A 14,214-nucleotide genomic window follows, 5' to 3' on the forward strand; every position below is an offset into this window, starting at 1 on the left:
ACAACCCTAACATCATACTCATAGCACAATCATAGCAATAACATATAAAAATTATTTCAATCATATCATGTCTTTACCATAACATTGGCATATCATAGCCATTCCTTATATAACCTGGGCCTAGCCTGGCCTTACAATATCCTGGGCCTAATCTGCCCATATAATAACCTGGGCCTATGTAGCCCTACCATTGTTATAAGATAGGGTATCTCTATATTCAACAGTAACATCACTGTATCATACCCCACTATAACAATGTCATACACGAATCAGACAAATGTAGGGTAGGGTATCTCTACATTCAACGGCCTTATCCCGTATCATACCCCACCATAATAATTTCAAACACGACTCAGAAAAATGCAGGGTAGGGTATCTCTACATTCAACGGCCTTACCCCGTATCATACCCCACCATGGTCCCTCACTTTACCTGAGACGTTAGCATACAACACACAATATATGAATGCAACATACAACATATACAAGTCAAAACAACCCTAATCAATATATCAATTCATACACTCATATTGTGTCCATACCACACATTCTCAGTACCACATACATATTCATAATAACAAAGCATAAACCATATTCCAATACATAAAGAGTTTAAATTTATGCAAATAAACACAAACAAAACTATCTAATTTCCTTACGAATCACGGGGCTACTGACTGTCACAATCTATTCTTCTATTATAACCTTAATGATTAGATTTCACCCTTAACCAAAATTCAACTTAATTATTTCTAATAAAAGAGTAGAGCTTAAAATTATCTATCCATTAACACTTAAAAAAAAAACAAACTTAAGAACGTACCAATAGTTATATATGTCTAATTTATTAAATCTGAAACATACACTCTCGTTAGAAATACTAATATAACAACTAAATTCTTTTTTTTTTCCTAACATACTCTATTCCAATCTGCTTATAACACAATTCCTTTTGAAAAACACTCTTCTTATGCTCCTTATTTATGAAAATAAGTACAACTTATCAAAAATCAAACTTAAATTACGTAATATAGCAATACCTTGAATTTTTTTTTTTTCCAAAAATATCTCATAGATCGAATCCTACCCATAAAATTTTAAGACATATTCTTCTAAACACAAAGAAAACTTCTAGTTACACTAAAGATGTAACGCAACATAAAATATGTAAGACTAACATGAACAGATTAACTAAAACTTACAGTACAGTGAGTCGAGCTCGTCTTGTGGCAATGAACTTTACATGTTAGGGTCAACCACATCCTTTAGGACCGTATTGCTCTGATACCATATTGTAACGCCCCGATTTCCCGAGACGTCACACTAGCTAGTCCGTTTAAAACCATTTAAGATAAAGACAATAAAAGACTTCTTTAATGAAAAATAACTAAGCATGAGATCTCATTATTTTTAAAACAAAACATTTATTTATTCATAACCTTAAAATATAAAGCTTTACAAAAACTATTTGAATCATAATCTTAAATGAAATATTTTTAAACCAAAACATCGTGACAATCCCCTAACATGTAATCCACGCCTCGAGCTCGCCACCCTCACTATATAGTTTTGCCTTTACCTGCACACAGAGTACCCGTGAGCTAACGCCCAGTAAGAAGAGCTATGTAGGACATAACCCCCCCCCCCCCCCCCCCAACTTGATAACATAGTCATAAGTATAACTGTTGCTCCTAAATTCGTCCAATATACGTGGACCAGTCAAGAGGGGACACGTGGATCAGATAACTTGGAAGGATTTGCTAAATCTTTTTATGCCACCAAGAAGCGCTATTCGCATGGGTCCCGGAGGATATACCCGGAGTACAAGGTACTCCCGGAAGCTAGCATAGCATGAAGGCACTCTGGGATGTGTCAGGTCTCTCCCGAGAAATCAAGTCGCATTTAATGCTGCATGGGAGGAAGCGTGTTGGGACTGTAACACGCAATAAAGTCTGACGGCACAACCCCCGAACAACAGCGCTACAGTAATGATCATTTAAGTCTAATGACGGCTACTCTGCGAAGAGTCACGTCAATCATAAGGAAAAAAGGACATTCTCCATAAAAACCCTACAGCACCTAGGGATTTGACCATGCATCACCCATGGTATATTCATCGGAAACGCCCAACTTTATGGATACTTACAGACACATGTGTAAGAACAATTCTGGGGATTACCCCACCAAAACACTATAAATACCCCCTCAAAGCTCATTTAATGGGGTCGGAGAATCTTGGTTGCAAAAGAGCAAGAAGAGAAAAAACTCACCAAGAACATTCTCTGTATTTAAGAGAAAAACATTCTCTCAAGTGTAGAATCTGTATTAAACACATCCATTAATAGTAGTGGCTCGTGGACTAAGGCTCATTAACGCCCCAACCACGTAAAAAGTCTTCATCTTACTTTCTTACAGCTCATTATAATAATTATATTTTAATAGTTGCCGAAAACCTCGGTCAACATTTTGGTGCTTTCATTGAGAGCTGAGGAAAGCTGCTTCACAACAAGCATTTAACTTCACGATAATGGTGGAGACAAGAGCTACACGTCATCCTCGCCCTCTAGAAGACGCTCAAGATCCCAATGAGGAGGATGTAGCCTCAAGGGCAGCAGAGGAGTCCGAGGAAGAAGAAGAAGGAATAGTTCCCGATGAAAACCACGAGGAACACCTCGACGAGTATGCTTATGATGATGGAAGCTACCAAGAGCTGGTGCTCCTCAGACAAAAAGCTATCGATCATGAAGCTGAGATCGAAGCTCAGAAAGTGCAAAATCAAAAAATGCATGAAGTGATGCTAGCCATGCAGAAAGCCATGGAGGCAGCTGGTATTCACGTGCATCCCAAGGCGATGGCCGCTGGACTCGACGGGGAGCCAGTGACGTCTTCGCCTAATTCCCAGCAGCAAAGGCCTAGGGAACCTAGCCCTATAAGGCACCCTGCTGAGGAAAACCAAACAAAAAACCCTACTTCTGCCCCTGGTCGAAAGAAAAAGGCGCAGGATCCGCGAAAGGTCGCTCGGATTTCCCTAAAGGGAAAGGTCCGCAGAGGGGCAAGCCCCACAGAGGGGGTCTTGGCCCTCAGGATCGAGGGGACCGGAAAGCGTTTCCGTGCACCGGGAACCGGGGGTAGAGGAAGAGGACGAGAGATGTCCACCCATTGATGCCGAGAAATCAAATCAATGGGAATCAAGGTGACCTCCGGGATCACCTTGACCAAAAAAGATACGGACCCGTAGTCTCCTCGGGTGCGTAAACGAAGGGATTATGGCGAGCTTGCCATACTTCGAAAAGATATTGCCCGAGTCTCCCGGAGGCAGAAGGGAGATGACTCCGACTCGGACAGTGAGGATCGGGAGCCTTGTGCCAAACATATCCTGGAGGCGGAGCTCCCTAAAAACTTCAAGATGCCCGAGATGGCGGCATATACTGGGAACTCCGACCCCAGTGATCACTTGTCACGATTCAACCGAGTCATGACAGTCATGCGGGTCAGCAATGACGCCAAATGCTTATGCTTCCCCCTCACTCTGAGCGGATCGGCAGAAGAATGGTTCAAGAAATTGGAACCAGGATCGGTGGGATGTTGGAACAAACTCCAAACCAACTTCCGGAGACAATTTGTCGCCGCCAGGAAGGTCAACTTGGAGGTTAGTGCTTTGACCAACATCAAGCAACTACCCACCGAGACCTTGAAGAATTACATCAAGAGGTTCCGAGAGGAAGCCTCGAAGACCAAGAAGGTCGACGACGGACAACAGCTTGCGCTTCTCCAAGCAGGAATCCGCACTGGGACTCCCTTCTGGAACGAATTACAGCAAGAAGGCGCCGCTAGCCTTCGGGACTTCCGAAGCGAGTCCAAAAATATATTAACCTCGAAGAAGCCCAGATCGTGGCTTACGGAGGCTATTATCCCACCGGGATAGCAGGATACATGCCAGGAGTATCGCCCTCGGGTACTGTCCCGACCGCGACCCCTCCGGTAAGTGGCATACAGTTTTCTGCTACTCCCGGATACAGCCAGGGGCAAGCTTTACCCCCGGCATCTTCCCATTACGGCAATCCGTCCGGGGTGAATGGACGGGCTCCTTCACAGGCTGCCCCGACCGCTAGCTTGACAGGCCCTACCCAGGGGTCGAGAAGCAAAAGGTCTTCCAAGGGCAGCACCCGAACGGGAGAGAAGCGCCAAAAGAAGGGGTACACACCCCAATACACCCAGTACACAGAGCTCACGGACTCTCAGGAACGTGTATATTTTGCCACAAGGCAGAATACGCACTCACGGAGACCCCGGCCATTGTACAGAGACGGCTCCGGAGAGATCCGAGTAAAAGGTGCGAGTACCACAACGACATTGGCCACAGCACCAATGAGTGTAAAAATCTCAAAGATGAGATTGAGAATCTGATCCGTTTGGGCCACCTCTATGAGTGGATCAAAAATAGGTTGCCCCACCTTAACCCGGGGCAGGTGGCGGGGGTATGCCTTCGGGAACACCGGGGGTACGGCGGGAGTATTGCCTCCGAGTGCTCCGCGGTGACACCCAGCATATACCCGGACTACCGCCCCGGCCTAATGGACGGGTAGCCATGATCTCCGGAGGTCCCCATATCGGAGGAAACACTCGAAAGGAGCGAAAGAGATATGTCGAGGCCGCAAGACACAGTGAGGTGTGGGAGGTCACTCAACTCCCAGCTCAAAGGCCTCGGCTAATGGACCAACCCATAACGTTCACGGAAGAAGACGCCAAGACGGTGCGTTTTCCTCATCACGACCCGCTGGTCATAGAGACCCCCATCGCAAATAAAGTGGTGGCTAGGGTCCTGATTGACAATGGAAGTTCCGTGAACTTGCTCTTCAAAGAAGCCTTCACTGCGATAGGGTTGACCGAGCGGGACCTCTCTCCTAGTGGATCGCAGCTCACAGGGTTTAACGGGACAACGCTAATCCCGATGGGAAAAGTCAGGCTCCCAGTTACCCTGTGCCCGGATACCCCCCAAAGCACATTTAAGTATTGCACCTTCGTGGTGGTAGACTGTCCAACAACCTACAACGCGATCTTAGGCCGACCGGCCCTTGTCGACTTTGGTGCAATAACTTCAATCCGACACCTATGCCTAAAATTCCCTACCCAGGAAGCCGGAGTCGGAACGGTGAGGGGAAATCAAGGAGAGGCCAGGCAATGTTACAATGTTGCCACCCACTTGCCAGTACTCATGGTCAGGGGGCCCCCAGAGATAGAGAAATTTGAAGAAGACGAGCTGGATCCTCGCATAGGATCCGAAAGGGTCGTAGAACCAATGGAGGACGTCGAAGAAATACCAGTGTGCGACGACGACTCCACCAAAGTACTCCGGATAGGGAGAAGCCTAGATCCGGAGGAAAAAGATAAAATAATAAAAACACTGAAGGGCGCCATCGACATTTTTGCATGGCGCCAAGAAGACATGACCGGCATCAACCCTCATGTCATCACCCATGTACTCAATGTGAACCCGGACATGCCCCGCATGCAAAGAAAAGAGACGCCCGCTCGACTCGGTGAAAGCCGAGGCCTTAGAGAAAGAGGTGGATAAACTTTTGTCCAATAGCATGATCCGCGACGTATACTATCCGGAATGGCTGGCCAATCCGGTCCTGGTGCCCAAGCCAAATGGGACTTGGCGGGTTTGTATAGATTTCACAGATCTAAACAAAGCCTGCCCAAAGGACTGCTTTCCGCTGCCCAGGATCGACCAGATGGTGGACGCCACGTCCGGATTTAAGCTGCTGTCTTTCATGGATGCCTATGCTGGGTACAACCAAATAAAAATGCATACGGCGGATCGAGTGCACTAGCTTCAGGACCGATAAGGGGGTATACTGTTACCTAGTCATGCCTTTCGGACTGAAAAACGCCGGAGCAACCTATCAAAGAATGGTTAACCGGATGTTTAAAAACCTCCTGGGACGAAACATGGAGGTATATGTAGACGACATGCTCGTCAAATCCAAAGCATGCAACAGCCATGCAAGCGACTTAGAGGAATGTTTCGAAGTCGTCCGGAGATATGGCATGAAGCTCAATCCGAAAAAATGCACCTTCGGGGTCAAGTCGGGAAAATTCCTGGGCTTCATAGTCAGCCAAAGGGGGATCGAGGCGAACCCGGAGAAAATCCAAGCTCTCCTGGACATGCCATCCCCCAAGAAATAGAAGGACGTGCAAAGTTTGACCGGAAAGGTAGCCGCACTGAGCCGTTTTATCTCACGGTCCACGGACAAGTGCATACCCTTCTTCAACATACTGAAGAAATGCCAAAAGTTCGAATATACAGATGAATGCGAGGGGGCATTCAAAAGGTTAAAAGACCACATGGCCAAACCTCATATCCTATCAAAACCCGTCCTTGGAGAAGACTTGTTCCTTTACTTGGCCGTCTCCGAGCATGCGGTCAGTGCTGCATTGGTCCGGGAGGAAGAAAAAATTCAGCACCCCGTGTACTATGTTAGTAAACGCATGGTAGGGGCCGAGACAAGGTACCCAGTTATTGAAAAGTTAGTGATTCGCCTACGATGGCATCACGGAAGTTGAGACCATACTTCCAAGCCCATCCGATCAGAATTTTGACCAATCATCCACTCCGGCAAGTTCTCCAGAAGCCTGAAGCATCCGGAAGACTCCTCAAGTGGGCAATGGAGCTAAGTCAGTTCGACTTACATTACGTGCCCCGGATTTCCATAAAAGGCCAAGCTTTGGCGGACTTCATCACCGAATGTAATGAAGCCGAGGCAACAGCCAATACACCGGAGCCACCCATCCCCACTTGGAGAGTATTTGTGGATGGAGCTTCTAATGAAAACGGTTCAGGAGCCGGAGCGGCTATGATATCACCTACTGGGTTGCGGCTCCAGGCAGCACTCCGATTCAACTTCACAGCTTCGAATAATGAAGCTGAATATGAGGCCCTGATAGCAGGGCTAAAATTGGCTAAAGCTGTAGGAGCCAAGAGGGTGGAAGTCTACAGCGATTCTCAGCTGGTCGTAAACCAAGTTTCCGGAGAATACCAAACTCGCGGCGAAAGGATGGCCGCGTACGTAACAATAGTCCGAGAACTGCTCCACGAGTTCACGGACTATAAAATAGAAAGAATCCCCCGAGAAAAGAACGCTCACGCGGACTGTCTGGCTAAGTTAGCCTCGGACAGCGAAATCGAAGAGCTGGGGGTAGTACCAGTGGAACGCTTGGCAGAGCCAAGCATCAAAATAAAAGAGACCACACAAACGGTTGGGCAAGAACCCAGCTGGATGGTCCCCATCATAAAATACATAACTACAGGTGAGTTGCCCCAAGAGAGGGCACTGTCTCGAAAGATTCAGTATCAGGCTCATCGTTATGTAATGATGGATCAAATTCTCTATCGGAGAGGACTCAGCATGCCTTATTTAAGGTGTGTATCGGACCCTGAAGCTAGACAAATCATGCTGGAGGTCCATGAAGGGTTCTGTGGAGATCATACGGGAGGACCCAGCCTCTCAAAGAAAATATTGAGGCAGGGATACTTCTGGCCAACAATGAAAAAAGATTGTATAGACTATGTCCAAAAGTGTGACTCGTGCCAAAGGTACGCGAACATACCGAGAGCTCCTCCAAATGAGATCACGTTGATGACCAGCCCCTGGCCCTTCGCGGTACGGGGCATAGATCTCATCGGGTCTCTACCTACGGGAAAAGGAGGGGTAAAGTATGCAATAGTAGCAGTGGACTACTTCACCAAGTGGACAGAGGCTGAGCCTATGAAGACAATAACTGCTAAGAAGGCGTTGGACTTTGTTATTAAAAACATAGTGTGTCGATACGGCTTGCCTCACAAAATAGTCTCAGACAATGGAAAGCAATTTGATTGCGAGGAATTTACCGACACGCAACCAACACGGAGTAGTGAAAAGCTTCTCCGCGGTAGCCGGCCTCGGACAAACGGCCGGGCGGAAGCGATCAATAAAATCCTAAAGGTCACCTTGAAAAAGAAGGCTGGTCTGTAAAAATAATCGGCCCGAAGAATTGCCAAGGGTATTGTGGGCCTACGGACGACCCCCGGAACCACAACCGGTCACTCGCCGTTCTCAATGGCGTACGGTTGTGAAGCAATGGTCCGGTGGAAACATTATTCCCATCCCACGGGAGGACGACTTACGATCGGCCACCAATCGAGCCACTGCTCCAAGAAGCTGCGGATCAAGTCGAAGAACTCCGGGATGAGTCCCAAATACGGATGGCCGCTTATCAAAAGAAGGTGACCAAGTATTTTAACTCCAAGGTTAAAAACAGAAAATTCGCTATTGGGGATATGGTCCTAAGAAGGGTTTTCCCAGCCACCCAAGAACCCGGAGTGGGGGTACTTGGACCAAATTGGGAAGGACCATATGAAATCGAGGACGAAATCGGTTCTGGCACTTACAAACTGAAAAGAATGGACGGAACTACTGTCCCAAGAGCCTGGAATGCCGATCACCTCAGAAAACATTACCAGTAGCGAATTAAACTTAGATTTTGTTCAAAGGGTTTGTGCCGTCCAAATGTATGCCTCCTCTATATTAAATAAAACTGAGTGCCTTAAAAACAAAGTTTATATGCCACTCAGGGGGGTACTAGGGTATACCGCACGGACAAACAAAAACAATCTAAGTAAAATATCCTGACCCAAAGGGCAGGTCAATCTAAGTAAAATATCCTGACCCAAAGGGCAGGTCAATCTAAGTAAAATATCCTGACCCAAAGGGCAGGTCAACCTAAGTAAAATATCTCGACCCAAAGGGCAGGTCAAAAAGATATGCGCAAAAATAAAGAGCGTAAGTATAAAACCCTGAGCCAAAGGACAGGTTGAAATATATAAGTGTGAAAAAAAAAAGATCGCATATATATATAAATAAATAAAAAAAAATATCCTAGCCCGAAGGATAGGTCATACACATGTAAATGGCCCGGGGACAGGCCTTAAATTGTCTCCCCTTCAAATAAAAGATGCCGCCTGTATGTAAATTGTTCTAAGGCAGCAGCGAGTATGTACAAACAAAAAAAAAGAGTTATAAGAAGAACGGGTAAAATCTGGGTCAATAATATGGCAGCTCAGTCAGCCCGCGGTGGAAGACGAGGTCCAATCCGTGCCTCAAGCTCAGCATCAAGCCTCTTCTTCTTTTCCCGAAATTTGGCAATCATGTCCTCGGGTTTGGGATAAAAAGTAAGCTTGATACTCTGATCATTGGTGGCCCAAGCCATGTAGACACCATCATCAAAGCGCTTCGGGCACCGGGCGCAGGAGACAGGAGAAAGGAGCTCGGCCCTCTTGGCCTTCCTGGTAGACTGATCTTTGTAGTCCCGAAGCTCCTTCAACTCCGCAGCTAGAGCGGCCTTGGATTCGATATCCGACTGGTGAGTCTCCTCTAGAGACCTCACCTTGGCGGCCATTTCATCCAAAGCCTCCCTGGCCTCCCGAAGATCTCGCCTGGCCTTCTCGGCAGCCTCGGTTTGAGCCCTTAGTTCCTCCTGATGATGGGCCTCCATCCTGCCTCTCCGCTGGGCCTCGGCCTGGATCATGGCCTCCGCCTGAGCCTCCCTCCGGATGGCCTCCTCTTCCTTGGCCTTGGCCTTCTCTTCCTTGGCCTTGGCCGCTGCTTCCTGGCGCTCGGCAGCCTCCTGGTAGATCTGCCTCTCCGCTGTGAGGTCTTGGAGGACCTTCCTGACGTCGTTCATGTCCCCAAAGTCGGACAGAGCGAAGCCATGGTTTATAATGTTCCTGGAGAGGCGACCAGCCTCAGCAGCAAGCTGAACCATAACGAGGCATAAGAAAAAATTTCTCAAAGGAAGAAAACAAAATACAAACAACAAAAAGGAAACGCAAGAAATTGCAAAGTACTTACCACTGTGAGGGAATGGCTGAGGTCCTGGACCTGGAAGATGGAGTTCAGGGAAGCGCAAGTGGCAAACCGCTTGGGCGCACAGCGTGTAAGCTGAGAAGCGAACTCACCGGTCATTTCCGCGGCAAAGGGAGCCAAAGTGGGCCCTAGGAGGGGACGGAACCAGTCCGTTAAAGGGTCCAAGTTAAGGTTCCACGGATCATGATAGTCCGGATGGTTGATGCTCGCCTCAACCTCGGCTCGCAGAATCCTCCTAAGGGCCTCCACCTCGGCATACCCCCGGGAGTACTCGTCCATAGCGTAGTTGTGTTTGGCTATGCGAAGCTCCTGCCTCACCTCGTCCCCTGGAATCGGGGTAAGATCAATGTGAGGAGGAGCAGGATTTTCCTCCATCGGGGAAACCCCGCCGTCTAGGCCATGAGCAGGAGTGTCGGCCCTCCGAGGCCTCTTCGGCTCGTCCTGGGCAATCATCTTGCCCTTACGCTTGCGAATCAGAGCCACTTCAGGCTCCTCCTCGTCCTCCTCTGCTACCACTGGAAGGGCTTGAGGCCCTCCAGCACCCTCGGCGGCTTCCTCCGAGAAGTCCCACCCTTTCCCTTGGCCTTCTCCCGGAAGCACCTCCTCGTCATCCACTAAGTCAATGGTTTTGGGAGGAGCACCGGAAGGAACCTTCAAGGAAGGAGCCGGGGGAGAGGGGGTGAAAGCCGGAGGAGCCACAGGAGTATGAACCCCGGCAAGCTGTTCCAGGATGGCATCCATGGAGGTACCTGTTCCAATAAAATAAGCAAGTGTTAGAAGTTCGTGAGAAACTGCTTACAAAAGGTGCAGCAAATAAACTACTCCTACCCGGACTTCCTAATTCGGCCCTAGCAAAGTCCCGAACTTTAATGCTGGCAGCATCATCTCCAAGATAACTGTCCGAGGGCCGAAACCAGCTGGACGCTATGTAAGCCGACGGACCTAAGGGAATAGGTTCCGGAGGGCCGGGGCCCATCCGGGACCGACCTAGGTAATCTCCTAAGTTCGTAAAATAAAATTCCTTCAAATGATCCCCCCACCGGGTCGACGGCATCTTAAACCTACGGAGACGCTCGTCGAACCCTATGGGCCTACGACTGGTATATTCATCAACGGAAGGGACATAGTGAATTATCAAGGGAGACTTACCACCGGCACCGGAAGTGCTAGCACCGGGAGCACCCGAGTTTGGTTCGGGGGCTGAAGGCTGAGGCCGGGAAGTCTGGTTCTCAGAAGAACCTTCAAGACGAAGGGGCCTCCCGGCGGAAGGACCCCCAATCTCTTCTTGAAGAATCTTGTCAAAAAATTTTGCCTCGGACTTCCCGCCAATGGCTTGGCTCCTTCGCACCACCGGACTCCCCACGCGAAGCCCTCTCCCAGAGGCAGCCTGGGCCTTAGAGTACGCCTTCTCCTGGGCCTTCCGGTAGAGATAATCTTGGTATTTCTTCTCTGCCGTAGCAATGAGCTCATCCCGGAAGGCCTTCTCCGCAACCGGCGCCCTCACATTAGGGCAGATGACCTTGGAGAGGTTGGAGTCATCCACGGATTGATGAGAAAGGATAAGTTTAGCCTTTCTACAATTCTCCGTGGTGACCAGGCCCCCGACATCAAGATCGGCATGGTCGTAGGAGGCGAAGGCTTGGGCCCTTCGAAGGAAAGCCTGAGTGGGGAGCGTCCGCTGGTAAGGTGGGATCCGCACCCACTCCGTGAGAAGCTCCGGGTGGTCCACGGCCCTGAACCCGGACGAGAAGAAAAATCGGTGGCGGTACTCCTTAACATGAGTCTGCCTATTATATGGAACCATCCCCTCGTTAGCAGGGTGGATCCGGAACCCATAAAAACCATCCTTAAGTTTGTCCCCTTTCTTGGGGACGGATACAAGTTCATAAAAATATAAAATTTCCGCCGGGCTGGGAGACCCCCAGCCGCGGGCGGTGTAAAAAATAAATAAGCCTGAGAGCAGGCGGTAAGCTTGAGGAATAAGTTGGTATGGCGCAAGGCCGACAAATACAAGAAAATTCACAAAGTAATCTTGGAGCGGGAGCATGGCACCGGCCATCAAGTGGGTCTGACTCCAAGCCCCGAAGCCGTCATAGTTGTGATTAGGCGTCTCCGAGTCACGAGGAGGCCGGTGGAAGGTCCCTGAGGTAGAGGGTTTGATCCCAGCCACATTAATGATGTTCTCCAGCTGGTGAGGGCAAGTCAGGGTCGATCGAAGCTCGGCCGCTTCCCAACCAGTGGCGCGGGACTTGTACCCTTCCTGGGCAACGGGTCCCAGGGAGACCTCCTCCAGGGTGGCTATGTTTTTCCCTTTCTTCTTCGAAGATTTCGAGCCAGAAGCAGACATTTTATGTTCTGAGAAAAACAAAAAGAAAAAAAAAACCCAGCAGTTAGGCCCCATACCAAACCCTAAATCAGGAAAAAGGGAGTGGGGGTCCCCTAACCGCTGGAAAGAGGCCCCCTCCGGACACGTGTCACCTGGAAAACTCAGGAGAGAATCCCTGAACAAGTGTCGGGTGCAGTAAAATCGCAGAAAAGTGGTTTTGCAAAAAGGAAAAGAAAAGAGAAAAGCCTTCCTATGCCCTAAGCAATTGCTAAACGAAGAACACATGGCCTTCTTCAAACAAAGCTGTATGCCTACAACAGAGGCATGACAATGGCGACTCTACAACTAACACAGTAAACATAAAGCAGAACTTGAAGAACTTAAACACTCACGCACCCAGAAGCCTCTAAGTGCGAACCCAGAAAACAAACGAAGTAAATATAAGCATGTTATTATCTAAAGATGCAAGAAACTTACAGTTGATTGTTGAACTGGGGGTACTGAGCGTGGTTGGGTGAGAGTTGAGAAGCACTGGCAAAATCGAACACTAGAAAATTAAAAGAAGTGTTTAAGTGTTAAAGCAGTTTGTGCTACTTTGAGGAATTTTCTCTCTGAGAAATTCGAGTAGAAATGGCAAGGAATGGAAAGTAACCGAAATGAAGGAAAGGTGGTGGCTTTTATAGGCAAAAGTGCATGAGGAACAGGCGTCTTCACCTACCAATCGCACGGTGGGGGAAACGCACGATTCGAATTCCCAAAAGATCAACGGACCAGATCAATCTACCATTAAGGCGGTGGAAACGTTTGAGTATCCGTCTGACACCATCAATGCGCCGCATCAATCATGGGGCGTGAAACGAATCGACCTCTGCAAAAGTGAATCGCCGCATTTAATGCCATTATTAGACACACCTCCACGCGCCCCCAAGTCGTATCAGAAGACCGAGGAGGCGGCTGGAAACATTCCTGCAAACAGACATATTGCTGCATTAAATGACATCATTTAATGTGCCCCCACGCGCTCGAGGCTCGAGCTAGGGAAACGAGGGGTCAACCGGAGACACTTGAACAAGCCTTGGTTTATTTTACTAAGTAAACAAGGCTTGGGGGGTAAATGTTGCTCCTAAATTCGTCCAATATACGTGGACCAGTCAAGAGGGGACACGTGGATCAGATAACTTGGAAGGATTTGCTAAATCTTTTTATGCCACCAAGAAGCGCTATTCGCATGGGTCCCGGAGGATATACCCGGAGTACAAGGTACTCCCGGAAGCTAGCATAGCATGAAGGCACTCCGGGATGTGTCAGGTCTCTCCCGAGAAATCAAGTCGCATTTAATGTTGCATGGGAGGAAGCGTGTTGGGACTGTAACACGCAATAAAGTCTGACGGCACAACCCCCGAACAGCAGCGCTACAGTAATGATCATTTAAGTCTAATGACGACTACTCTGCGAAGAGTCACGTCAATCATAAGGCAAAAAGGACATTCTCCATAAAAACCCTACAGCACCTAGGGATTTGACCATGCATCACCCATGGTATATTCATCGGAAACGCCCAACTTTATGGATACTTACAGACACATGTGTAAGAACAATTCTGGGGATTACCCCACCAAAACACTATAAATACCCCCTCAAAGCTCATTTAATGGGGTCGGAGAATCTTGGTTGCAAAAGAGCAAGAAGAGAAAAAACTCACCAAGAACATTCTCTGTATTTAAGAGAAAAACATTCTCTCAAGTGTAGAATCTGTATTAAACACATCCATTAATAGTAGTGGCTCGTGGACTAAGGCTCATTAACGCCCCAACCACGTAAAAAGTCTTCATCTTACTTTCTTACAGCTCATTATAATAATTATATTTTAATAGTTACCGAAAACCTCGGTCAACAATAACAATATCACAACATCAAATCAATTCATACCATATTTGCATACATATAACAACATGTCATATCACACATTATTCTCACATAC

Source organism: Cannabis sativa, chromosome 4 (assembly GCF_029168945.1).
Source record: "Cannabis sativa cultivar Pink pepper isolate KNU-18-1 chromosome 4, ASM2916894v1, whole genome shotgun sequence".
In the NCBI taxonomy this organism is placed as follows: Eukaryota; Viridiplantae; Streptophyta; class Magnoliopsida; order Rosales; family Cannabaceae; genus Cannabis; species Cannabis sativa.